This window comes from Salvelinus fontinalis, chromosome 31 (genome assembly GCF_029448725.1).
Source record: "Salvelinus fontinalis isolate EN_2023a chromosome 31, ASM2944872v1, whole genome shotgun sequence".
In the NCBI taxonomy this organism is placed as follows: domain Eukaryota; kingdom Metazoa; phylum Chordata; class Actinopteri; order Salmoniformes; family Salmonidae; genus Salvelinus; species Salvelinus fontinalis.
In genome coordinates, this window is record NC_074695.1 from 17,742,848 (window position 1) to 17,769,354 (window position 26,507).

General features: G+C 43.8%; 1 pseudogene; it reads left to right on the forward strand.

Annotated features, from left to right (window-relative positions):
• Positions 1-263: 263 nt before the first annotated feature.
• Positions 264-26,507, forward strand: part of LOC129829695 (RNA-binding motif, single-stranded-interacting protein 2-like) — an 88,290-nt pseudogene continuing 62,046 nt past the window's right edge.

Genomic DNA, 26,507 nt, shown 5'->3' on the forward strand with positions numbered 1-26,507 from the left:
CTATAAAAGCCTTTATACAATACCAATGAAAGTTAAATGTATGTACAGACATTTACACTTAATAGAACATTAAAAAGTCATTATGTCTAAAGCCTACATGTTATCTGTCTGGTGGTATCCAGGTTTCCTAAATAGCCATACATGGAAAAAGGAACACAGGAAAGCGCGCTCTTCAACGCACATATACAGTACATAGGCTGCCGCTACACCAATGGCTGAGAGCTGGGAGAGCGCCACTCAAATCACAACTCCAGTCAGTTTCCAATCTGAATTTCCTTGGCTGACGTCAGCTGAGGACTGCCTGCTTGGATGTGCTCTCTGCTCCGGACATAGTGCTGTAAAAATGCTGCTCTCTGTGCCGCCAAGGACAGGATTCAACCCATACAACGGCTATACCAGCAGACTTAGTAAAAAGGTAAAGCGATACTGTATTCTATTTACTCCATCTGAATGTTATGTAATGGTAGTGTATAGTATATGCCGCTATCATTCCTGGATCGGCTTTGGCAGTTAGGTTGCTCGGCTATAAACTGCAGTGTCCTTGAAAGTGGACCATATAGAAATCAACTGTAGGCTATTTTGTAGATTTAACATTGTTTTGAACTGTTTTCTATCCTCCAAATAAGATTGGGAATAGATCATAGAATATAATACCGGTATAATGAATGAATTATAGGCTATGCGTCGGGGGCGACCCGAACGTTAGTGTTCTTCCTCTCTTTATCCATAGGCACAGAGAAAGTCAATGCATGGATTAAATTTGCGCTGCGAATATCCTAGAGATCATTTTGCGCTCATTCTCGGGTTTAAACCAATGGCTAATTGTAAACCCAACGACCAATTGTTGGATGTGTCAAATCAGTTTTACATATTGATGAGAATAAGGTCTCTCTTTAAATAGATCGCAACGTAAGTTAACCAAATATAATAGCTTTCTTTACGCGTAAAGATTTGCCCCACCCCTTGAAATGGCTGGGAACGTTGGCTTTGTTTTCCTAATATAAAACAGTTACTCTTACAGATATAGAAATGCTGAATATATACCAAACAGAAATATAAACGCAACATTCAACAATTTCAATGAATTTACTGAGTTACAGTTCATATAAGGAAATCAGCCAATTGAAATACATTCATTAGGCCATAATCTATGGATTTCACATGATTGGGTAGGGGTGCAGTTTCATCAGCTGTCCTGGTGGCTGGTCTCAGATGATCCCACAGGTGAAAAAGCCGGATGTGGAGGTCTTGGGCTGGCATGTTTACAAGGGGTCTGCAGTTGTGAGGCCGGTTGTATGTAATGCCAAATTCTCTTAAACTACATTGGAGGTGGCTTATGGTAGAGAAATTAACATACTATTCTCTGGCAACAGCTCTGGTGGAAATTCCTGCAATCAATGGTGGGCATTCCTGCAATCAGCATGCCAATTGCACGCTCCCTCAAAACTTGAGACATCTGTGGCATTGTGCGGTGTGACAAAACTGCACATTTTAGAGTGGCCTTTTATTGTCTCCAGCACAAGGTGCAACTGTGTAATATTCATGCTGTTTAATCAGCTTCTTGATATGCCACACCTGTCAGGTGGATGGATTATATTGGCAAAGAAAAAATGCTCACTAACAGGGAAGTAAACAAATTTGTGCACAAAATTTTAGAGAAATAAGCTTTTTGTGTGTCTGGAACATTTCTGGGGTCTTTTATTTCAGTTAATGAAACATGAAACCAACACTTTACATGTTGTGTTTATATTTTTGTTCAATATACACTACTGGTCAAAGGTTTGGACACAGCTACTCATTGAAGGGTTTTTCTTTATTTGTACTATGTTCTGCATTGTAGAATAATAGTGAAGACATCAAAACTATGAAATAACACATATGGAATCATGTAGTAACCAAAAAAGTTTTAAACAAATCAAAATATATTTTAGATTTGAGATAATTTAAATAGCCACCCTTTGCCTTGATGACAGCTTTGCACACTCTTGACATTCTCTCAACCAGCTTCATCTGGAATGCTTTTTCAACAGTCTTGAAGGAGTTCCCACATAATGCTGAGCACTTGTTGGCTGCTTTTCCTTCATTCTGCGGTCCGACTCATCCCAAACCATCTCAATTTGTTTGCGTTCGGCGGATTGTGGAGGCATGGTCATCTGACTCATCACTCTCCTTCTTGGTAAAATAGCCCTTACACAGCCTGGAGGTGTGTTGGTTCATTGTCCTGTTGAAAAACAAAGGATAGTCCCACTAAGCCCAAACCAGATGGGATGGCGTATCGCTGCAGAATGCTGTGGTAGCCATGCTGGTTAAGTGTGCCTTGAATTCTAAATAAATCACAGACAGTGTCACCAGCAAAGCACCCCCACACCATAACACCTCCTCCTCCATGTTTTACGGTGGGAAATACACATGCAGAGATCATCCGTTCACCCACACCGCGTCTCACAGACACAGCGGTTGGAACCAAAAATCTCCAGTTTGGACTCCAGACCAAAGGACAAATTTCCACCGGTCTAATGTCCATTGCTCGTGTTTCTTGGCCCAAGCAAGTCTCTTCTTCTTATTGGTGTCCTTCAGTAGTCGTTTCTTTGCAGCAATTTGACCATGAAGGCCTGATTCACACAGTCTCCTCTGAACAGTTGATGTTGAGATGTGTCTATTACTTGAACTCTTGAAGCATTTATTTGGGCTTATTTCTGAGGCTTTCTATTTCTGAGGCTGGTAACTCTAATGAACTTATCCTTGGGAGCAGAGGTAACTCTGGGTATTCCATTACTGTGGCGGTCCTCATGAGAGCCAGTTTCATCATGGCTCTTGATGGTTTTTGCAACTGCACTTGAAGAAACTTTCAAAGTTCTTGACATTTTCCGTATTGACTGACCTTCATGTCTTAAAGTAATGATGGACTGTCGTTTCTCTTTGCTTATTTGAGATGTTCTTGCCATAATATGGACTTGGTCTTTTACCAAATAGGGCTATCTTCTGAATACTAACCCTACCTTGTCACAACACAACTGATTGGCTCAAATGCATTCAGAAGGAAAGAAATTCCACAAATTAACCTTTAACAAGGCACACCTGTTAATTGAAATTTATTCCAGGTGACTACCTCATGAAGCTGGTTGAGAGAATACCAAGAGTGTGCAAAGCTGTCATCAAGGCAAAGGGGGCCCATTTGAAGAATTGCAAATATAAAATATATTTTGATTTGTTTACCCTTGTTTGGTTACTACATGATTCCATATGTGTTATTTCATAGTTTTGATGTCTTCACTACTTTTCTACAATGTAGAAAATAATAAAAAGAAAGAAAAACCCTTGAATGAGTAGGTGTTCTAAAACTTTTGACCGGTAGTGTATATAGGTCTACTATTGGCATTATTAACCAATAATTATCTAATGTTGCATCCACATTAGAGTTGTCTGAATGTAAAATGCTAGTGCACAGCTGAAAATACTGTAGCCTACTGTAAATACTGTAGCCTACTGTAAATACTGAAGCCTACTGTAAATACTGTAGTCTACTGTAAATAGTTAAATTGAATATGCTGATTGATTATTATGTAAGATATTTGCAACAGCTGAAGCAGTTTGTAATGATAATGATATTGATTGGTAGTTGATAAGATGTATTTTGTTTTAAAATGAACCATTTAAAAGTGCAATCTGCAGGTGCTACATCCAATTCTTGACTTATAAATTAATTATATGTCCCCATTGATTCTTGAAGTATAAATGCCTCATGCGCTTAATTCAACTGTCATTCCCCATCAGAACACAAAATGTAAGCTTGTTTTACTCCAATGTTTGTAAACAAAGTAAATGTAAACAAACACTGTATAGCCTCAAAACATGGTTTAAAACTATCATTTTGATATCATGGATTGTCAGTCCTTGCATCCATAGCTCTCCCTGTCTATGAATTTGAGGGTGGTTACATTTCTCCAGCCTCATCGGCAATCTTTTTACAGAAACAGTGGTGGGGAAGACACTTTGTTATTGTTTCATCTGCTGATTGCCACTTTAAAGATGTACTCTGATGATTTGCTATGGAACATCCAAAGAACATAATAAAATGCTGAAGTTGACTATGGTGTTAGACGGTGAGATATTAAGGGAATTTAAATGAAGAAACTATAAAGCGTATATTTTTCCACAGGTAATTGTACAATTCAAAATTAGAATTCACTTTTTTGTGATCCTAGATCCTAGTTTTCATTCATTTCAGCTTTCACATGTGTCTTGTTTCTGAACATTGCTGAAACAGGCCTAGGTAGTGTTTAACTTTCTTGAAACATAACACTAGCTCCCCCCTCCCGGGCTGTGTTATTCCTTTCCCTGCCTCGTGGTTGGCAGGAATTCAGATTGCTCAGATTAATGACCTGGAATTCATGGAATTCTGTTTGCGTCCCAAATGGCACCCTATTCCCTATAGTGCATTACTTTTGACCAGAGTGCTATGGGCCTTGGTCAAAAGCAGTGCACTACATAGGGAGTAGGGTGCCATTTGGGATGCCACTTCTGGTTTCAAACAATGTGCTCATTTCAGGATAGAAGGGGTGTCTGTTACTCTGCACTTGCAAACTCAAGCCTTTTTTTGCCAGGAAAACGTTTAGTCTCATTGTGAGAGCTCAAAAGTTACTGAGGGAAAACTTGTAAAACCAACGTCAAGTGGTAAACTCTGCTCTGTGTCTTTTTACTAGGAAGGAAAAAGGGTCTAGCAAAGAGAAGAATTTACAGATTTTTTCTCTTTCTTTCTCCTGCTTTTGATTACACACCAATCCCTTCCCCTTCTCTCTTCTCCTCCTCTCCCATTTTCTTCTTTTTTTCACACTCTGTTTTACATACCTTGACTTCTTTGGCTGTCAGTGGTTCTGTTCCCATGGACAAGGGAGCCAGCAAATATTTCCTTTCTCTGTACAGACTGAAGTTAACCCCTTTTCTCAAATCCTGTGTGTTCCTCTTTCTTCGGTGTCTTTCAATGTCTTTCATCAATGTCTTTTTTGCACATCTAAAACAACAGTTTGCTGGTTTAGGCTTTTTGCACTTTTGAATGTAGAACTGGATTGACTCAGAGAGGGAGAGAAGAATGAAGACTCATCAGTTGTCTCTAAATTGTTGGTGAGGTTGCAGGTTGCAGTCGACGTATCAGAAGACTGCCATCGCTATTTTTCCACCATCTTTTGTTTTTCCCAAAACCTTTTCTGCACACTGTAACCGAATACAGTACCAGGCAGCAAATAGAGAGAGCTTGTGTATTTTCATAAACATTATATTCTGTACAGTGCCTCTGAATATCACTTGTGCCAAGCAGGTAGCCCTTTGCTTTTTCAGATAGAAGTCTAAGATAAAACAATTGAATACTTTTTGCAGAAATTGAGTGATGTGCAATGTTTGATGTGTTTGTGCCAAATGTGCAATGTTGACAGATTTAGAAAGTGTGTTTTATTGAGAACTGAGTATAAATGACACTAGGATCGTTTCACTCCTTGGATTTTCTTCTCCTTGCTTCCCTGTGAAGCTTTGAGGAGGAGGCAAGGAGAGTGGATTCGAGGAATCGAGAAAACTACTTTTGAGATTCACCTCATGTGTGAGTTGTGTGAGCAAAACTCCATCATGTGCAGTCGTACAATTACATACTGTACATTGTGGACAACGACACATGCCAGGTCAGGAATGTTTTCATCTCTTTTTCATGGGAGCCCTGCTGTTCTGTGTGTCAGAAGATAACACCTGTAGCTGGCAGGCAGGCAGGCAGGCAGGCAGGCAGGCAGGCAGGCAGGCAGCAGGCAGGCAGGCAGGCAGGCAGGCAGGCAGGCAGGCAGGCAGGCAGCAGGCAGGCAGCAGGCAGGCAGGCAGGCAGGCAGGCAGGCAGCAGGCAGGTGGGAGCCTAGTGCAAAAAAAGTGCAAAAAAGGCTCCCATCTGATTCTCTGGTTCTCTGCCATTTTCCTTTTCTCAGAATGAACAGAGCATAGCAGAGCAGCCTTAATGAGTCAGTACCTTCTGACCGGAGAGCACATGAGAGGGATTAGCGCCTTCCGCTAACCAGCTCACAACCCCAATTAGACAGGCCTCAATGGCCCACGCCCATCCATCCAGCCCCATCCATCCATGCAGACAGGCTTCCTCCAGCAACACCTAGATCCAGACAGGCCTCAATGGCCCACGCCAATCCATCCAGACCCATCCAGACAGGCTTCCTCCAGCAACACCTAGATCCAGACAGGCCTCAATGGCCCACGCCAATCCATCCAGACCCATCCAGACAGGCTTCCTCCAGCAACACCTAGATCCAGACAGGCCTCAATGGCCCACGACAATCCATCCAGACCCATCCAGACAGGCCTCATCCAGCAGCACACAGCTCTAATCAGCACCAAGCCCAGGCTCCTTCCTCTGTCAAGCATCACACAAATCCTATAAGCAGGCCCAGGCCCATCTATCCAGCCCCATCATCCAACCAACAGACAGATCCAGACAGGTCTCATCTAGGCCTAGGCTCCTTTCAGCATACATATTCTATAACTATTAAGCATACAATTCCTGTCTACCACCAGGCTCCATACACCTCCATCCAGTATCATACAGATTCTATAGCCATCCCCAGTCCCAGCTCTATCCATTCACCAGCCATGTACAGATCCTATCTACCCAGTACCCAGGCAGCTGCATCCCTCCTGATAGGGTCTTCAGACAGGAAGAGGTTGTGATTGTAGGAAAACAAACAAGGCACTGCTTACTATTGATGCTGAAGAGATGCAGATTAGAGGTGTAGAATGGGCATGATGAAAGAAGGGGCTCTGTGAGAGTAACAACAGTGATAAATGAAGGGGTGGTAAAACTCCTCTGATTCATGGAGGGGTTCAAGGCTCGGTGCTCCTGGATGTTGTGAAGGCCATGTTGAATACAAAACTGAGCGAAGACAGAAAGGTAGAGTAGAAAGACAGTCAGAAAGGTAGAGGAGTAGAAAGACAAAAGTACATTTACATTACATTATTTAGCAGACGCTCTTATCCAGAGCGACTTACAAATTGGAAAGTTCATACATATTCATCCTGGTCCCCCCGTGGGAATTGAACCCACAACCCTGGCGTTGCAAGCGCCATGCTCTACCAACTGAGCCACACGGGAAAGTAGAGGAGTAGAAAGACAGTCAGAAAGGTAGAGTAGAAAGACAGTCAGAAAGGTAGAGGAGTAGAAAGACAAAAGTAGAGGAGTAGAAAGACAGTCAGAAAGGTAGAGTAGAAAGACAGTCAGAAAGGTAGAGGAGTAGAAAGACAAAAGTAGAGGAGTAGAAAGACAGTCAGAAAGGCAGAGTAGAAAGACAGTCAGAAAGGTAGAGGAGTAGAAAGACAGTCAGAAAGGTAGAGGAGTAGAAAGACAGTTGGGAAGGTAGAGGAGTAGAAAGACAGACGAAGGTAGAGTAGTAGAAAGACAGTCAGAAAGGTAGAGTAGAAAGACAGTCAGAAAGGTAGAGTAGAAAGACAGTCAGAAAGGTAGAGTAGAAAGACAGTCAGAAAGGTAGAGTAGAAAGACAGTCAGAAAGGTAGAGTAGAAAGACAGTCAGAAAGGTAGAGGAGTAGAAAGACAGTCAGAAAGGTAGAGGAGTAGAAAGACAGTCAGAAAGGTAGAGGAGTATAAAGACAGAAAGGTAGGAGTAGAAAGACAGTCAAAAGGGTAGAGGAGTAGAAAGACAGACAAAGGTAGAGGAGTAGAAAGACAGACAAAGGTAGAGGAGTAGAAAGACAGTCAGAAAGGTAGAGGAATAGAAGACAGTAGAAGACATGTTCTGTTATAATCTCCACCCGGCACAGCCAGAAGAGGACTGGCCCCCCCTCAGAGCCTGGTTCCTCTCTATGTTTCTTCTTAGGTTCTGGCCTTTCTAGGGAGTTTTTCCTAGCCACCGTGTTTCTACATCTGCATTGCTTGCTGTTTAGGGTTTTAAGCTGGGTTTCTGTTCAGCACTTTGTGACATCGGCTGATGTAAAAAGGGCTTTGGACATAAATGTGATTGAGTCAGAAAGGTAGAGCAATAGAAAGACAGAAATGGAGAGCAGCAGAAAGACAGTCAGAAAGGGAGAGCAGCAGAAAGACAGTCAGAAAGGGAGAGCAGCAGAAAGACAGTCAGAAAGGGAGAGCAGCAGAAAGACAGTCAGAAAGGGAGAGCAGCAGAAAGACAGTCAGAAAGGGAGAGCAGCAGAAAGGGAGAGGAAGAGTAGAACTATCAAGGCGAGGGCACAAGGCGAGACCCAGATACAGACACAGGTGTCACGATCGTCTTCGTGAGAGAGAGAGGACCAAGGCGCAGCGCGTGAAAAATACATCTTCTTAAATGAAGGAAAAAAACAAACACTTACAAAATGAACAAAACAAACGATCGTGAAGCTAAACAGAACTAAGTGCACACATGCAACATAGAACATAGACAACACCCCACAAAAGCCTACTGCCTATGGCTGCCTTAAATATGGCTCCCAATCAGAGACAATGAATGACAGCTGTCTCTGATTGAGAACCAATCTAGGCAGCCATAGACATAACTAGACAACATTACTCTACTCTGCCCCATACACATACAACACCCCTAGACACTACAAACACATACATTCCCCATGTCACACCCTGACCTAACTAAAAAACATAAAGAAAACAAAGAATACTAAGGCCAGGGCGTGACAACAGGAGGCAGATGGTTGGAGTCTTAGATGTTTTTTTTTATTTAAAAAAAAATAAAAATTATTTCATTTTCTCCCCAATTTTCGTGGTATCCAATCGCTAGTAATTACTACCTTGTCTCATCGCTACAACTCCCGTATGGGCTCGGGAGAGACGAAGGTCGAAAGCCATGCGTCCTCCGAAGCACAACCCAACCAGCCGTACTGCTTCTTAACACAGCGCGCCTCCAACCCGGAAGCCAGCCGCACCAATGTGTCGGAGGAAACACTGTGTACCTGGCCCCCTTGGTTGGCGCGCACTGCGCCCGGCCCGCCACAGGAGTCGCTGGAGCGCGATGAGACAAGGATATCCCTACCGGCCAAACCCTCCCTACCCCGGACGACGCTATGCCAATTGTGCGTCGCCCCACGGACCTCCCGGTCGCGGCTGCGACAGAACCTGGGCGCGAACCCAGAGACTCTGGTGGCGCAGTTAGCACTGCGATGCAGTGCCCTAGACCACTGCGCCACCCGGGAGGCCCCTGAGTCTTAGATGTTTATTGATCCAAAAAGGTGTAGGAAAGAGAATGGTCGTGGACAGGTAAAAGGTCAAAACCCGTTCAGAGTCCAGGAGGTACAGAGTGGCAGGCAGGCTCGAGGTCAAGGCAGGCAGAATGGTCAGGCAGGCGGGTACATAGCCCAGAAACAGGCATCGGTCAAAAATCGGGAGGACTAGCAAAACGAGAATAGAAAAGGCATGCACACGGGAAAACCACACTGGTTGACATGGACATACAAGACAAACTGGCACAGAGAAACAGGGATAAATACACTGGCACAGAGAGACAGGAAACACAGGGATAAATACACTGGCGCAGAGAGACAGGAAACACAGGGATAAATACACTGGGGAAAACAAGTGACACCTGGAGAGGGTGGAGACAATCACAAGGACAGGTGAAACAGATCAGGGTGTGACAACAACTGTGGTTTGGGGAAGGATGTAAGTTGTTAGAGAGAGAGGAGGAGGGGAAAGAGGAGGAACCGTTTCATTAGAGCAGGTCACCAATTGCGCGCAAAGGAAACAATGGTCCCAGCTAGTTGGACACCACAAGGTCAGTACTGGAGCAGAGTGGAGCAGGGGGTTATTAACAGAGTGGGAGTTGACTACAGAGGGCTGGAATGAAGCTCATTAGGCTAACTGAGCTTCATCCATTTTGAGACACACTGCTTGCTTTCACCTTCTACTGTATCTAATATGCGCAATCTCCTTTTCCACCAAACTGACAGCATGGATTCACAGGGGCCTGTCATTGGTTTGAACAGTAACTGATTTCCACTCCAAAGCGCGGTTAGCTCAGTATTGATATAAATGTACTTGTTGCTGTAGCAGCCGTGTAAAGTGCTGACTGAAATGTGATTCATGTGAAATGTGATTCATGTGAAGAGTTCTCTGTCTAGAAGTGTATCCATGGTCTGGTGATTATAGGTCAAGATGGTAATGTTTATGTTAATATTGCCCTATTAGCAGATCAGGGTATTCCTATACTGAAAGCCTATCTAGCAGACAGTTAAGTACACTGAAAGCCTATCTAGCAGACATTTAAGTACACTGAAAGCCTATCTAGCAGGCAGTGTGGTTAGATTACAAAAACGGTTTTATTGTCACATACACCAGATAGGTGCAGTGGAATGTGTTGTTTTACAGGGTCAGCCATAGTAGAACGGCACCCCTGGAGCAAATTAGGGTTAAGTGCCTTACTCGAGCACATCGACATATGTTTCACCTTGTCAGCTCAGGTGTTCAAACTAATGATCATTTGATTAGTGGCCCAACACTCTTAACTGCTAGGCTACCTGCCACCCTAAGCAAATTGCTATTGATTTGTCAGCCCTGACCCCAGATCTGTAGGGTACCATATTGAAATGTTGCCTTTTTGCTAATTGTTTTCTTCATTGATTTGTGTAAATTAGGCTACACTCAGTGGGGCCATGAGAAGCCTGGGGCCTCATTCATCAATCATGTGTAGACACAAATCTATGTGTAAACCATGCGTGGGATCATTTCCACGCAAAGTGTGAGATTTATCCATATGAACGTTTGCTTGAGAGTGTGGTAAATTTACACACAGCCATGACTATGTGTACACACAGTGTCAAGTGGTGAAATAAGGGAACTGCAAGAGTAGAATGGGGAAAATACTGTATATGTTGAAAATGTGTGAAATTGTGAGCGCAATAATAAATCAAAATGTTTCAGTTCATTGTATTTCCATTGTGAATTCATGCAACATATTGACATGCTATATAATCTGACCAAATCAGTTCATTTGTTACGATAATAATCCATATCATGTACAGTATTTTGTTCAATTAAAGGTACGTGTGAAAGTGAAACCATTGTTGAAATACTATAAAAGTCTGAGATAATGAGAAATCGAATGAGATGTCTGATCTTGCTCTGTTGTTAGATTTGGCACATGCTGCATTTCGCATAGAAAGCATTTTTAGAGACAGGTGGGACTTTTTTTTGCAGAAAGTACAGATTGGCTCATCAGATATTGTTTCCCAAAACAAATCTTATAGGATTTTGTCGGGTCGCCCAAAAAGTTAACAATTGCAGCTTTAAGACCTACTTTAAAAAGGTGAACACATGCCATTCCGGTGCACATCCAAGTCCTATCCACCCTCTGGTTTTTGGCAACTGGCACTTTTCAGGGGGAGCTTGTCCATCGGCATCTCACAGCCCTCGATGAGCCAATGTTTTGGATGCAATCATCAGCTCCAGAGTGGTGCAGCGTTCTAAGGCACTACATCTCAGTGCAAGAGGCAGTACCTGTACCTACAGTACCTACAGTACCTGGTTTGAATCCAGGCTGTATCACATCCGGCCGTGATTGGGAGTCCCATAGGGCAGCGCACAATTGGCCGCCATTGTAAATAAGAATATGTCCTTAACTGACTTGCCTAGTTAAAATAAAACATTTAATCAACAAAACGAACCATAGCACATACAATTTCCATACACCATTGAACAACAGGTTGAAGTCAAGAGGGGTTTCATTACCATGATGCCATCAATGGGTTCGCAAATACAAATGGCCCCCACATTGCCATAAAATCCCCATTCCAAAATGATTTCAACTATGTGAACAGAAAAGGCTTCTACTCTTAATGTGCAGGTTATGTGATGTGCAGAAGACACTGCTGAATGTGGTGGCACAACTCAAACCTTCTGCAGAACAGCCATGTTGGCCTATACTCCTACATTAGGGAGCTGTTGAGGATGGATGAGTGTTGCCTACTCATTTTAACTATATTTTACCATTGCTAAAGCATCTTTAGTTGTCCTAATGGTCATCTCTTTGTAGCTATGTTTTTATTTTTACTGGTCAAGCCACAACTGAGTGAGCCAAATAAAACCTTTTGGTTGTACTCAATCTCTGACACTAGCACGTCTATTTCAGTCTCTGAAACTTTCTTTCTTAGCGCCATTGTATTTCATGACACAGCATTGTATATTCCAGCCACGTCACCTGTCAGTATTCAACGTCCATCCATGTCTAAGGATGTCGGGAGATGACGTGGAAACCGGCCACTAGAAGCAATAGTGAGCGCTGTTACCTTCAAGTTGGTGTCAGTTTTGCGGACGGGGATGGTCGTAAGCATCTGCCCCTGATTCCAAAGGTTGGAAGTTCAATTCCTGCAATATAAAGTTGTTTTTGATATTTTTCTTATAAGCCTATTCCAAACCTTAACACTTATCTTAACCATTTAGAGTTAATGCCTAACCTTAAGAATTTGGAGTTGAAGCCTGAACTTAACCTTAACAATTCTGAGTTAATGCCTAAACTTAACCTTAAACTCTGCCAATTTTAACGTTTAGAATAACTTAGACATTTGAGATACATGGATGAACATCTGATTCTGATGTAGACTGTGAGAGCCGGTAGTCATATTCCCCACAGGTTTTAAAGAGATGATTTTGACCATACAGTATATGGATAGTTAGGGGGGTTTCGAAATGCAAACAGCCATGGTCGTGCACAAGAACTGAGGCTGAGAACAATTGGTATTTATCAATGATTATCTCCTACCGGTATGTGTATGACGCTCGCAGGATTGTTTGATAAATTACACTTTCTATGTGTACGACCATTCTAAATTCCGTTCATAAGTGCTATTTTTAAATAGTTTCTATGCAATATTGACAAATGAGGCCCCTGGAGAGTTGACTGATAACAGCACTGATTTTATCTGATGGTTGTGCCTTTTCAAGATGGTGGACTGTAGAGGATTGTAGGATTGCACTGTGACAATTTGGCATTTAAATCTGTCTCCTGCACATTTTAGCCTTCTGAGCTAAAGCCTATAGGCATAAAATCTAAACTCAAGCAAGGTTAGCCTACTCTACATGCAAATTTGTTTTACCAAAACCCCCCTGTTACATTACCACCAGATGTCTAATCTCACCCAGAACCAAATCTCCCGTAACATGCTGGCCAGCTACTACCCAATGTCATCATATCATGTTGCTGGTGTCATATCCTGTCTCTGTCTTGCCCCAGCCGACGTATGTGTCCTCCAGCCACCAGATGGCTCCACCCAGCCCCAACCACACCACCAGCAGCAGCAGTAGCGGCAGCCTCAGTGGAGAGCAGCTGAGCAAAACTAACCTCTACATCCGCGGCCTCCACCCGGGAACCACAGATCAGGACCTGGCCAAACTGTGTCAGCCGTGAGTAGCTCATCAACAAACTACTCTTCCACAACACCTCACAATAAATCTATGGATCTGTGTGATATAAATGAACTAAGCTAGAAGAGGATAGTGATTGAGGAAATTGTGTTAATGGGGGCCTGAAATAATGCTTAAGCTGAAAAGAGCAAGAAGTGGGTGTACAAGTATGTCACCAGTCTGTGGCCTGTGGAAAGATCAACAGGAGCTTGGGTTGCAACATCAAACCTTTCAGAGTGGCACCACTTCGTATTGTCCAAGGGCCTTACATGTTCTGTTTAGAGGCCAATTGTCTCTGGAAGCCAAAACAGACAAATACTCCATCTAAACATGAATCAATTCTCAATTACGGCACGGATCTACAAACATAAACCCCTCTAGTTTCATTTCAAATCAAAATAATTTCACAAATGCAAAATATGCACTTACTGTAGACTGTTTTAACCCGTTTTAACACAGTTGCAGCCGACAGTATTTTTCAGTGACATGTTTGTGGCGTGCATCCGTCTTCCGTTTACACACAGGTGTTTTGTTTTTTGGAAATAATTTATTGCTGATATGAAAGATACTGTTCAGATTATGTTTCCAAAACCATACTGCAAGTGATGTGTTTTAAAGTTCAGAAAGTGCGACGAGGCTCTTAACAAAACTCCCCCGGCCAGAAGATACTATCGTCAATAGGCGCTAAAGGTAGTTAGCATCTATGAATGGCTTGAATTGAGGGGAGACTTTCCAACAGCTAGCTTACGAAGCATATTTTGTCTCACTCCCTGTAGTTAGCAGATTGTTATGGGCTAATGTGCTGCAGTTCTATTAACTGGATAGGTACTGTTTGGCGTAGCCCAGACAATTAATTAATTTGATGATACAATCTTCATTCTCGATTCGGCCAAACATGTATTTTCTAAAATGTCTGTGTTCAGTTGCAGGAGGTTCGTTTGAATTTAGAAAATGCTCCGTTATTAAAATAAATACATGTTGTGCTCCATGAAGTAATCCAATGATGTGTACGCCGCCGTGATGAAATAGACAAGATGGCGACGTACACATCTTTGGATTCCTTCATGGAGCAAAACATGTATTTATTTAATAACGGAGCATTTTCTACATGAAAAGGAACCACCTGCAACTGGATACAGACATCTGCTAGCTGTTCTCCTTGGTGCTTCCTCTCTGTATGATGGTCTTGCCATCACCAGGGAATGGGCTCACTAAGCTTCCAGTGGTTGGAGTGGTTGGTATCTCTGAATAATAAAACCCACATGATTGCAGTCACAAACATGTGCTTTACCTTGATATATCAATATGCATTATACACACAACAGTGATAACAAGAACGGAATGCCAGAGTCACTTGGTCTGTGTTTGTTAGATATTCAGTGAAAGAGTCGTGAGTCAGAGTCGTGTGTATAGGTGGCAGGGAAGTCAGGCGCAGGAGAGTACAACGGAGTGTAAAATGGAGTCTTTTAATGAAAGTCCAAATACATGCTCCATAACACTAATAAGAAACGAACAAACAAAATATGGGTACGAAGACCCGTCGCGCACCTATACACATAAAAAACAATACTAACAAGAAACAATCCCTGACAAAGATATGAGGGGAAACAGAGGGTTAAATACACAAGAGGTAATGGATGGGATTGAAAACAGGTGTGTGGGAAGACAAGACAAAACCAATGGAAAATGAAAAATGGATCGATGATGGCTAGAAGACCGGTGACGTCGACCGCCGAACACCGCCCGAACAAGGAGAGACAAGGAGAGGCAACGACTTCGGCAGAAGTCGTGACAGAAACAGAGGAAAGAGACAGTTGGGTGAAGATGAACGAGCTTCTGAAAACTGGAGCCTGGTGAGAAACAAAATGGTGGAAAGAGAGAGAGACATTGAGAGGAGAGCGATGGAAGGAAGGGGAAAGAGAGGGAAGAATGAATGGAAAGTGAGATATATATATATATATATATATATATATATATATATATATATATATATATATGAGATTGGGAGGCTGGAGAGAATGAAGAAGAGCGAGAATCAGACAGAGGGGAGGTGAGAGAGAGGGGGGAGGTGAGAGTGGGGGAGGTGAGAGAGAATGAAGAAGAGCGAGAAAGGGTGGGAAGGAGAGAGCGAGAGACAGACAGAGGGGAGGTGTGAGAGTGGGGGAGGTGAGAGAGAATGAAGAAGAGCGAGAAAGGGTGGGAAGGAGAGAGCGAGAGACAGACAGAGGGAAGGTGAGAGAGAGGGGGGAGGTGAGAGTGGGGGAGGTGAGAGAGAATGAAGAAGAGCGAGAACGGGTGGGAAGGAGAGAGCGAGAGACAGACAGAGGGAAGGTGAGAGAGAGGGGGGAGGTGAGAGTGGGGGAGGTGAGAGAGAGGGGGAGGTGAGAGAGAGGGAGGGGGGAAGCAAGAGAGAGAGGGGTAAGAGAGAGGGGGGAGGTGCGAGAGAGTGACAGAGGGGAGGTGAGAGAGAGCGGGGAGAGGCAGGGGGAGGCGAGAAAGAGAGAGAGAGAGGGGGGGTGAGAGTGAATGAAGGACAACAAGAAAAGGCGGGGAGAGAAAGAAAGAGACTGAAAAGGAGAGCGATAAAGGGTGGGAAATAGAGAGAGGTAGGGAATAATTCAGAGAGAGAGAGAGAGTTGGGGCAGGAGAGAAGGAAAGGGAGTGAGGCCTGCTATTTTACAGCTGTCTGGAAGATATGGCTCACATGAGGCTGCCCAACCCTACAGGAAACCCCGAGCCCAGGGGAAAAGGAAAGACAAACAAGACCAATGGCATGAAGAGGGGGAAGGAGGGAGGGATAGAGAGGAGGGAGGGATAGAGAGGGGGGGTGGACGGAGAGAGGGCGGGATAATCAGACAGAGGAATATAGGCGGGATAATCAGACAGAGGAATATAGGGAGCTAAGGTTTTCTGTATCAGACTGGTGGTATGTGGGTAGTTAGGTTTCTAATGTGGTTTTTACAGAGTAGATAAAATCACTCGTGAAATTTGTTTTTGAGTAGAGGAGGGCTTTAAAAAAGGCGTACAGTTTTGTGTACCATTACTGAGATGAAAATATGTTATTTTAAAAAAGGCAATAAAACAGGAATGCATGTTGATAAGCAAAGTCTACCATATATACACTACATGGGTGCAAAGTCTACCATATATACACTACATGGCTACAAAGTCTACCATATATACACTACATGGCTACAAAGTCTACCATATATACACTACATGGCTACAAAGTCTACCATATATACACTACATGGCTACAAAGTCTACCATATATACACTACATGGCTACAAAGTCTACCATATATACACTACATGGCTACAAAGTCTACTATATATACACTACATGGCTACAAAGTCTACCATATATACACTACATGGCTACAAAGTCTCCCATATATACACTGCATGGCTACAAAGTCTACCATATATACACTACATGGCTACAAAGTCTATCATATATACACTGCATGGCTACAAAGTCTACCATATATACACTACATGGCTACAAAGTCTACCATATATACACTACATGGCTACAAAGTCTACCATATATACACTGCATGGCTACAAAGTCTACCATATATACACTACATGGCTACAAAGTCTACTATATATACACTACATGGCTACAAAGTCTACTATATATACACTGCATGGCTACAAAGTCTACCATATATACACTGCATGGCTACAAAGTCTACCATATATACACTACATGGCTACAAAGTCTACCATATATACACTACATGGCTACAAAGTCTACCATATATACACTACATGGCTACAAAGTCTACCATATATACACTACATGGCTACAAAGTCTACCATATATACACTACATGGCTACAAAGTCTACCATATATACACTACATGGCTACAAAGTCTACCATATATACACTACATGGCTACAAAGTCTACCATATATACACTACATGGCTACAAAGTCTACCATATATACACTACATGGCTACAAAGTCTACCATATATACACTACATGGCTACAAAGTCTACCATATATACACTACATGGCTACAAAGTCTACCATATATACACTACATGGCTACAAAGTCTACCATATATACACTACATGGCTACAAAGTCTACCATATATACACTACATGGCTACAAAGTCTACCATATATACACTACATGGCTACAAAAAGTATGTGCACATTCAAATTAGCGGATTCGACTATTTCAGTCACACCCGTTGCTGACAGGTGTATAAAATTGAGCACACAGCCATGCAATCTCCATAGACAAACAGTGGCAGTGGAATGGCCTGTACTGAAGAGCTCAGTGACTTTCAACTTGGCACCGTCATAGGATGCCACCTTTCCAACAAGTCAGTTTGTCAAATTTTTTGCCCTGCTAGAGCTGCTCTGGTCAACTGTAAGTGCTGTTATTGTGAAGTGGAAATGTCTAGGAGCAACAACGGCTCAGCCGCGAAGTGGTAGGCCACACAATTTCACAGAATGGGACTGCCGAGTGCTGAAGCACGTAGCGCGTAAAAATCATCTGTCCTCGGTTGCAACACTCACTACCGAGTTCCAAACAGCCTCTGGAAGCAACATCAGCACAAGAACTGTTTGTCAGGAGCTTCATGAAATGGGGTTCAATGGCTGAGCAGCCACACACAAGCCTAAGATGCAATGCCAAGCGTCGGCTGGAGTGGTGTAAAGCTCGCCGCCATTGGACCATCTGGAGTGATGAATCACACTTCACCATCAGGCAGTCCGACGGACGAATATGGGTTTGGTGTATACCAGGATAACGCTAACTGCCCGAATGCATAGTGCCAACTGTAAAGTTTGGTGGAGGAGGAATAATGGTCTGGGGCAGTTTTTCATGTTTTTCTTAGTTCCAGTGGAGGGAAATATATAGTAACATTGTAGAATAATTGTCAATACATACAAACTATGAAATAACAAATATGGAATCATGCAGTAACCAAAAAAGTGTTAAACAAATCTAAATATATTTTATATTTGAGATTCTTCAAGTATAGCCACCTTTTGCCTTGATTACGGTTTTGAACACTCTTGGCTTTCTCTCAACCAAGTTAACCTGAAATGCTTTTCCAACAGTCTTGAAGGAGTTCCCACATATGATGTGCATTTGTTGGCTGCTTTTCCTTTACTCTGCGGTCCAACTCATCCCAAACCATCTCAATTGGGTTGAGGTCGGGTGATTGTGGAGGCCAGGTCATCTGATGCAGCACTCCATCACTCTCCTTCTTGGTCAAATAATATTGACTGACCTTCATGTCTTAAAGTAATGATGGACTGTCGTTTCTCTTTGCTTATTTGAGCTGATCTTGCCATAATATGGACTTGGTCTTTTACCAAATAGGGCTATCTTCTGTATACCACCTCTACCTTGTCACAACACAACTGATTGGCTCAAATGCATTAAGAAGGAAAGAAATTCCACAAATGAACCTATAACAAGGCACCCCTGTTAACTTCTCTAGGAGGGATGCTACCGTCCCACTTGGCCAAAAGCCAGTAAAAATGCAGAGCGCCAAATTCAAATATATTACTATAAAAATCAAACTTTCATGAAATCACACATGAAAGACACCAAATTAAAGCTACACATGTTGTGAATCCAGCCAACATGTCTGATTTCAAAAAGGATGTACGGCGAAAGCACATCAAACGATTATGTTAGGTCAGTACATAGCCACAGAAAAACACAGCCATTTTTTCCAGCCAAAGAGAGGAGTAACAAAAAGCAGAAATAGAGATAAAATGAATCACTAACCTTCGATGATCTTCATCAGATGACACTCATAGGACTTCATGTTACACAATACCTGTATGTTTTGTTCGGTAAAGTTCATATTTATATCCAAAAATTTGAGTTTAGGCGGGACGCCAATGTCTCACTTGGAAAAAAGCAAGAGAAAATGCAGAGCGCCAAATTCAAATTAATTACAATGAAAATTACTATAAAAATCTAACTTTCATTAAATCACACATGAAAGTTACCAAATTAAATCTACACTGGTTGTGAATCCAGCTGTAAAGGCAGTCATTGTTGTTCTCCTCCTCAAACGAGGAGGAGCATGGATAGGACCAAGATGCGGATTGAGGGAAATAAGCCATCTTTTAATAAAAACAGCAAACAAGACACTACAAAACTACAAAACAACAAATGAGACTAACCTTCAACTGTCCTGTGAGGACACAGGAACAAACACCCACAAAAGCCTACTGCCTATGGCTACCTTAAATCTGGCTCCCAATCAGAGACAAATGAATGACAGCTGTCTCTGATTGAGACCCAATCTAGGCAGCCATAGACATAACTAGACAACCTAACAAACACTATCCCATACACATACAACACCCATGGAATAACCAAACACACACAACATACAATGCCCACCCCAACTCACGCCCTGACCAACTAAACATAATCAAAATAACATAAAAATAGGTCAGGAACGTGACATAACCCCCCCCTCAAGGTGCGTACTCCGAACGCACCACCAAAAGTCTAGGGGAGGGTCTGGGTGGGCATCTGTCCACGGTGGTGGCTCCGGCTCTGGACGCTGTCCCCACACCACCATAGTCACTCCCCGCTTCCGTATCCCCCACCCAATGACCACCCTCCAACTAAACCCACCTAACTGAATGGGCAGCATCGGGATAAGGGGCAGCATCGGGATAAGGGGCAGCACCGGGATAAGGGGCAGCACCGGGATAAGGGGCAGCACCGGGATAAGGGGCAGCACCGGGATAAGGGGCAGCACCGGGACAAGGGGCAGCACCGGGACAAGGGGCAGCACCGGGACAAGGGGCAGCACCGGGACAAGGGGCAGCACCGGGACAAGGGGCAGCACCGGGACAAGGGGCAGCACCGGGACAAGGGGCAGCACCGGGACAAGGACCAGCACCGGGACAAGGACCAGCACCGGGACAAGGGGCAGCACCGGGACAAGGGGCAGCACCGGGACAAGGGGCAGCACCGGGACAAGGGGCAGCACCGGGACAAGGGGCAGCACCGGGACAAGGGGCAGCACCGGGACAAGGGGCAGCACCGGGACGAGGGACTCCGGCAGGTCCTGGCTGAGGGACTCCGGCAGGTCCTGGCTGAGGGACTCCGGCAGGTCCTGGCTGAGGGACTCCGGCAGGTCCTGGCTGAGGGACTCCGGCAGGTCCTGGCTGAGGGACTCCGGCAGGTCCTGGCTGAGGGACTCCGGCAGGTCCTGGCTGAGGGACTCCGGCAGGTCCTGGCTGAGGGACTCCGGCAGGTCCTGGCTGAGGGACTCCGGCAGGTCCTGGCTGAGGGACTCCGGCAGGTCCTGGCTGAGGGACTCCGGCAGGTCCTGGCTGAGGGACTCCGGCAGGTCCTGGCTGAGGGACTCCGGCAGGTCCGGGCTGAGGGACTCCGGCAGGTCCGGGCTGAGGGACTCCGGCAGGTCCGGGCTGAGGGACTCCGGCAGGTCCGGGCTGAGGGACTCCGGCAGGTCCGGGCTGAGGGACTCCGGCAGGTCCGGGCTGAGGGACTCCGGCAGGTCCGGGCTGAGGGACTCCGGCAGGTCCGGGCTGAGGGACTCCGGCAGGTCCGGGCTGAGGGACTCCGGCAGGTCCGGGCTGAGGGACTCCGGCAGGTCCGGGCTGAGGGACTCCGGCAGGTCCGGGCTGAGGGACTCCGGCAGGTCCGGGCTGAGGGACTCCGGCAGGTCCGGGCTGAGGGACTCCGGCAGGTCCGGGCTGAGGGACTCCGGCAGGTCCGGGCTGAGGGACTCCGGCAGGTCCGGGCTGAGGGACTCCGGCAGGTCCGGGCTGAGGGACTCCGGCAGGTCCGGGCTGAGGGACTCCGGCAGGTCCTGGCTGAGGGACTCCGGCAGGTCCTGGCTGGACGGCTCTGGCAGGTCCTGGCTGGACGGCTCTGGCAGGTCCTGGCTGGACGGCTCTGGCAGGTCCTGGCTGGACGGCTCTGGCAGGTCCTGGCTGGACGGCTCTGGCAGGTCCTGGCTGGACGGCTCTGGCAGGTCCTGGCTGGACGGCTCTGGCAGGTCATGGCAGGACGGCTCTGGCAGGTCATGGCAGGACGGCTCTGGCAGGTCATGGCAGGACGGCTCTGGCTGGTCATGGCAGGACGGCTCTGGCTGGTCATGGCAGGACGGCTCTGGCTGGTCATGGCAGGACGGCTCCGGCGCTAGGCAGACGGCAGACTCTGGCCGGCTGAGACGCACTATAGGCCTGGTGCGTGGTACCGGAACTGGAGGCACCGGGCCGTGGGCACGCACCTCAGAGCGAGTGCGGGGAACAGGAACTGGGCACACTGGACTCTCGTGGCGCACTCCAGGCCTGGTGCGTGGTACCGGAACTGGAGGCACCGGGCTGGAGACCCGCACCATAGGGAGAGTGCGTGGAAGAGGAACAGGGCTCTGGAGATGCACTGGAAGCCTGGTGCGTGGTGTAGGCACTGGTGGTACTGAGCTGGGGTGGGAAGGTGGCGCCGGATATACCGGACCGTGAAGGAGGACACGTGCTCTTGAGCACCGAGCCTTCCCAACCCTACCAGGTTGAATGGTCCCCGTAGCCCTGCCAGTGCGGTGAGGTAGAATAGCCCGCACTGGCCTATGCAGGCGAACCGGGGACACCACCTGTAAGGCTGGTGCCATGTACGCCGGCCCGAGGAGACGTACTGGAGACCAGATACGTTGGGCCGGCTTCATGGCACTCGGCTCGATGCCCAACCTAGCCCTCCCAGTGCGGCAAGGTGGAATAGCCCGCACTGGGCTAAGCACGCGTACTGGGGACACCGTGCGCTTTACCGCATAACACGGTGTCTGACCAGTACGACGCCCTCTTACTCCACGGCAAGCCCGGGGAGTTGGCTCAGGTATCCAACCCGGCTTCGCCACACTCCCCTTTAGCCCCCCCCCCAAGAAATTCTTGGGTGATCCTCTCGGGCTTCCAGCCTCTCATACGTGCTGCCTCCTCAATCCACCGCTCCTGGGCTGTGGCTGCCTTCTTCACCTCCCGAGAGCGCCGATTCTCTCCAACCCTTCCCCAGGGTCCTTTTCCGTCCATGATCTCCCAAGACCATTCCTCCTGTGTCCAGTGCCTTAGTTCTTTTTCTCTCTCCTCAATCCGCTTGGTCCTGTTGTGGTGGGTGTTTCTGTAAAGGCAGTCATTGTTGTTCTCCTCCTCAAACGAGGAGGAGCATGGATAGGACCAAGATGCGGATTGAGGGAAATAAGCCATCTTTTAATAAAAACAGCAAACAAGACACTACAAAACTACAAAACAACAAATGAGACTAACCTTCAACTGTCCTGTGAGGACACAGGAACAAACACCCACAAAAGCCTACTGCCTATGGCTACCTTAAATCTGGCTCCCAATCAGAGACAAATGAATGACAGCTGTCTCTGATTGAGACCCAATCTAGGCAGCCATAGACATAACTAGACAACCTAACAAACACTATCCCATACACATACAACACCCATGGAATAACCAAACACACACAACATACAATGCCCACCCCAACTCACGCCCTGACCAACTAAACATAATCAAAATAACATAAAAATAGGTCAGGAACGTGACACCAGCCAATGTGTCAGAATTCAAATAGGCTTTTCGGCGAAGGCAAACGATGCTATTATCTGAGTTAGCACCATTGTAAACAAAGTGAGATAAGCATATTTCAACCCTGCAGGCGCGACACAAAACGTAGAAATAAAAATATAATTAATGCCTTACCTTTGACGAGCTTCTATTGTTGGCACTCCAATATGTCCCATAAACACCACAAATGGTCCTTTTGTTCGATTAATTTTGTCAATACATATCCAAAATGTCCATATATTGATCCAGAAAAACACTGATTCCAAATTGTTCAAACGTGACTACAAAATATCTCAAAGGTTACCTGTAAACTTTGCCAAAAAATTCAAACTACTTTTGTTATACAACTTTAGGTATTTTTTAACGTTAATAATCGATAAAATTGAAGACGGGATGATCTGTGTTCAATATAGGATTAAAACCAATTATAGCCAGCTTTCTGGTTACGCGCTTCTATCTAAAAGGACACTTATTGTGACTCTCGTTCAAGATGGCCGTACTTCTTCATTACACAAAGGAATAACCTCAACCAATTTCTCTAGACTGTTGACATCCAGTGGAAGCGGTAGGAACTGCAAGCAAGTCAATTAGAAATCTGGTTTCCCAATTAGAACTTATTGAAAAGAGAGTGACCTAAAAATAAAACATCTGAATGGTTTGTCCTCTGGGTTTCGCCTGCTAAATAAGTTCTGTTATACTCACAGACATGATTCAAACAGTTTTAGAAACTTCAGAGTTTTCTATCCAAATCTACTAACAATATGCTTATCTTATCTTCTGGGGATGAGTAGCTGGCAGTGGAATTTGGGTATGCTTTTCATCCAAACGTGAAAATGCTGCCCCCTATCCTAGAGAAGTTAATTGAAATTCATTCCAGGTGACTAACTCATGAAGCTGGTTGAGAGAATAACAAGAGTGTGCAAAGCTGTCATCAAGGCAAAGGGTGGCTATTTGAAGAATGTCAAATAAAAAATATATTTTGATTTGTTTAACACTTTTTTGGTTATTACATAATTCCAAATGTGTTATTTCATAGTTTTGATATCTTCACTATTATTTTACAATGTAGAAAATAGTAAAAATAAAGAAAAAACCCTTGAATGAGTTGGTGTTCTAAAACTTTTGACTGGTACTGTATATAGGTCTACTGTATATATGTTATTATAGAGAGCAGGAATGTCTACTGTAGATATGTTATTATAGAGAGCAGTAAGGTCTACTGTATATATGTTATTATAGAGAGCAGTAAGGTCTACTGTATATGTATTATTATAGAGAGCAGTAAGGTCTAATGTGTATATGTTATTATAGAGAGCAGTAAGGTCTACTGTATATATGTTATTATAGAGAGCAGTAAGGTCTGCTGTGTATATGTTATTATAGAGAGCAGTAAGGTCTACTGTATATATGTTATTATAGAGAGCAGTAAGGTCTACTGTATATATGTTATTATAGAGAGCAGTAAGGTCTACTGTGTATATGTTAATAAAGAGAGCAGTAAGGTCTACTGCGTATATGTTATTATAGAGAGCAGTAAGGTCTACTGTATATATGTTAATATAGAGAGCAGTAAGGTCTACTGTATATATGTTAATATAGAGAGCAGTAAGATCTACTGTATATATGTTATTATAGAGAGCAGTAAGGTCTACTGTATATATGTTATTATAAAGAGCAGTAAGGTCTACTGTATATATGTTATTATAGAGAGCAGGAAGGTCTACTGTATATATGTTATAGAGAGCAGTAAGGTCTACTGTATATATGGTCTATAGAGAGCAGTAAGGTCTGCTGTATATATGTTATAGAGAGCAGTAAGGTCTAATGTGTATATGTTAATATAGAGAGCAGTAAGGTCTACTGTATATATGTTATTAGAGAGCAGTAAGGTCCACTGTATATATGTTATTATAGAGAGCAGTAAGGTCTATTGTATATATGTTATTATAGAGAGCAGTAAGGTCTACTGTATATATGTTATAGAGAGCAGTAAGGTCTACTGTATATATGTTATTATAGAGAGCAGTAAGGTCTACTGTATATATGTTATAGAGAGCAGTAAGGTCTACTGTATATATGTTATAGAGAGCAGTAAGGTCTAGTGTATATATTGTATTATAGAGAGCAGTAAGGTCTACTGTATATATGTTATTATAGAGAGCAGTAAGGTTTACTGTATATATGTTCTATAGAGAGCAGTAAGGTCTACTGTATATATGTTATAGAGAGCAGTAAGGTCTACTGTATATATGTTATTATAGAGAGCAGTAAGGTCTACTGTATATATGTTATTATAGAGAGCAGTAAGGTTTACTGTATATATGTTCTATAGAGAGCAGTAAGGTCTACTGTATATATGTTATTATAGAGAGCAGTAAGGTTTACTGTATATATGTTCTATAGAGAGCAGTAAGGTCTACTGTATATATGTTATTATAGAGAGCAGTAAGGTCTACTGTATATATGTTATTATAGAGAGCAGTAAGGTCTACTGTATATATGTTATTATAGAGAGCAGTAAGGTCTACTGTATATATGTTATTATAGAGAGCAGTAAGGTTTACTGTATATATGTTATAGAGAGCAGTAAGGTTTACTGTATATATGTTCTATAGAGAGCAGTAAGGTTTACTGTATATATGTTCTATAGAGAGCAGTAAGGTCTACTGTATATATGCTATTATAGAGAGCAGTAAGGTCTACTGTATATATGTTATTATAGAGAGCAGTAAGGTCTACTGTGTATATGTTCTATAGAAAGCAGTAAGGTCTACTGTATATATGTTATTATAGACAGCAGTAAGGTCTACCGTATATATGTTATAGAGAGCAGTAAGGTCTACTGTATATATGTTATAGAGAGCAGTAAGGTCTACTGTATATATGTTTTTACAGAGAGCAGTAAGGTCTACTGTATATATTTTATTATAGAGAGCAGTAAGGTCTACTGTATATATTTTTATTATAGAGAGCAGTAAGGTCTACTGTATATATGTTATTATAGAGAGCAGTAAGGTTTACTGTATATATGTTCTATAGAGAGCAGTAAGGTCTACTGTATATATGTTATAGAGAGCAGTAAGGTCTACTGTATATATGTTTTTATAGAGAGCAGTAAGGTCTACTGTATATATGTTATTATAGAGAGCAGTAATGTTTACTGTATATATGTTCTATAGAGAGCAGTAAGGTCTACTGTATATATGTTATTATAGAGAGCAGTAAGGTCTACTGTATATATGTTATTATAGAGAGCAGTAATGTCTACTGTAGATATGTTATTATAGAGAGCAGTAAGGTCTACTGTATATATGTTCTATAGAGAGCAGTAAGGTCTACTGTATATATGTTTTATAGAGAGCAGTAAAGTCTGCTGTATATATGTTATAGAGAGCAGTAAGGTCTAATGTGTATATGTTAATATAGAGAGCAGTAAGGTCTTCTGTATATATGTTATTATAGAGAGCACTAAGGTCTACTGTATATATGTTAATATAGAGAGCAGTAAGGTCTACTGT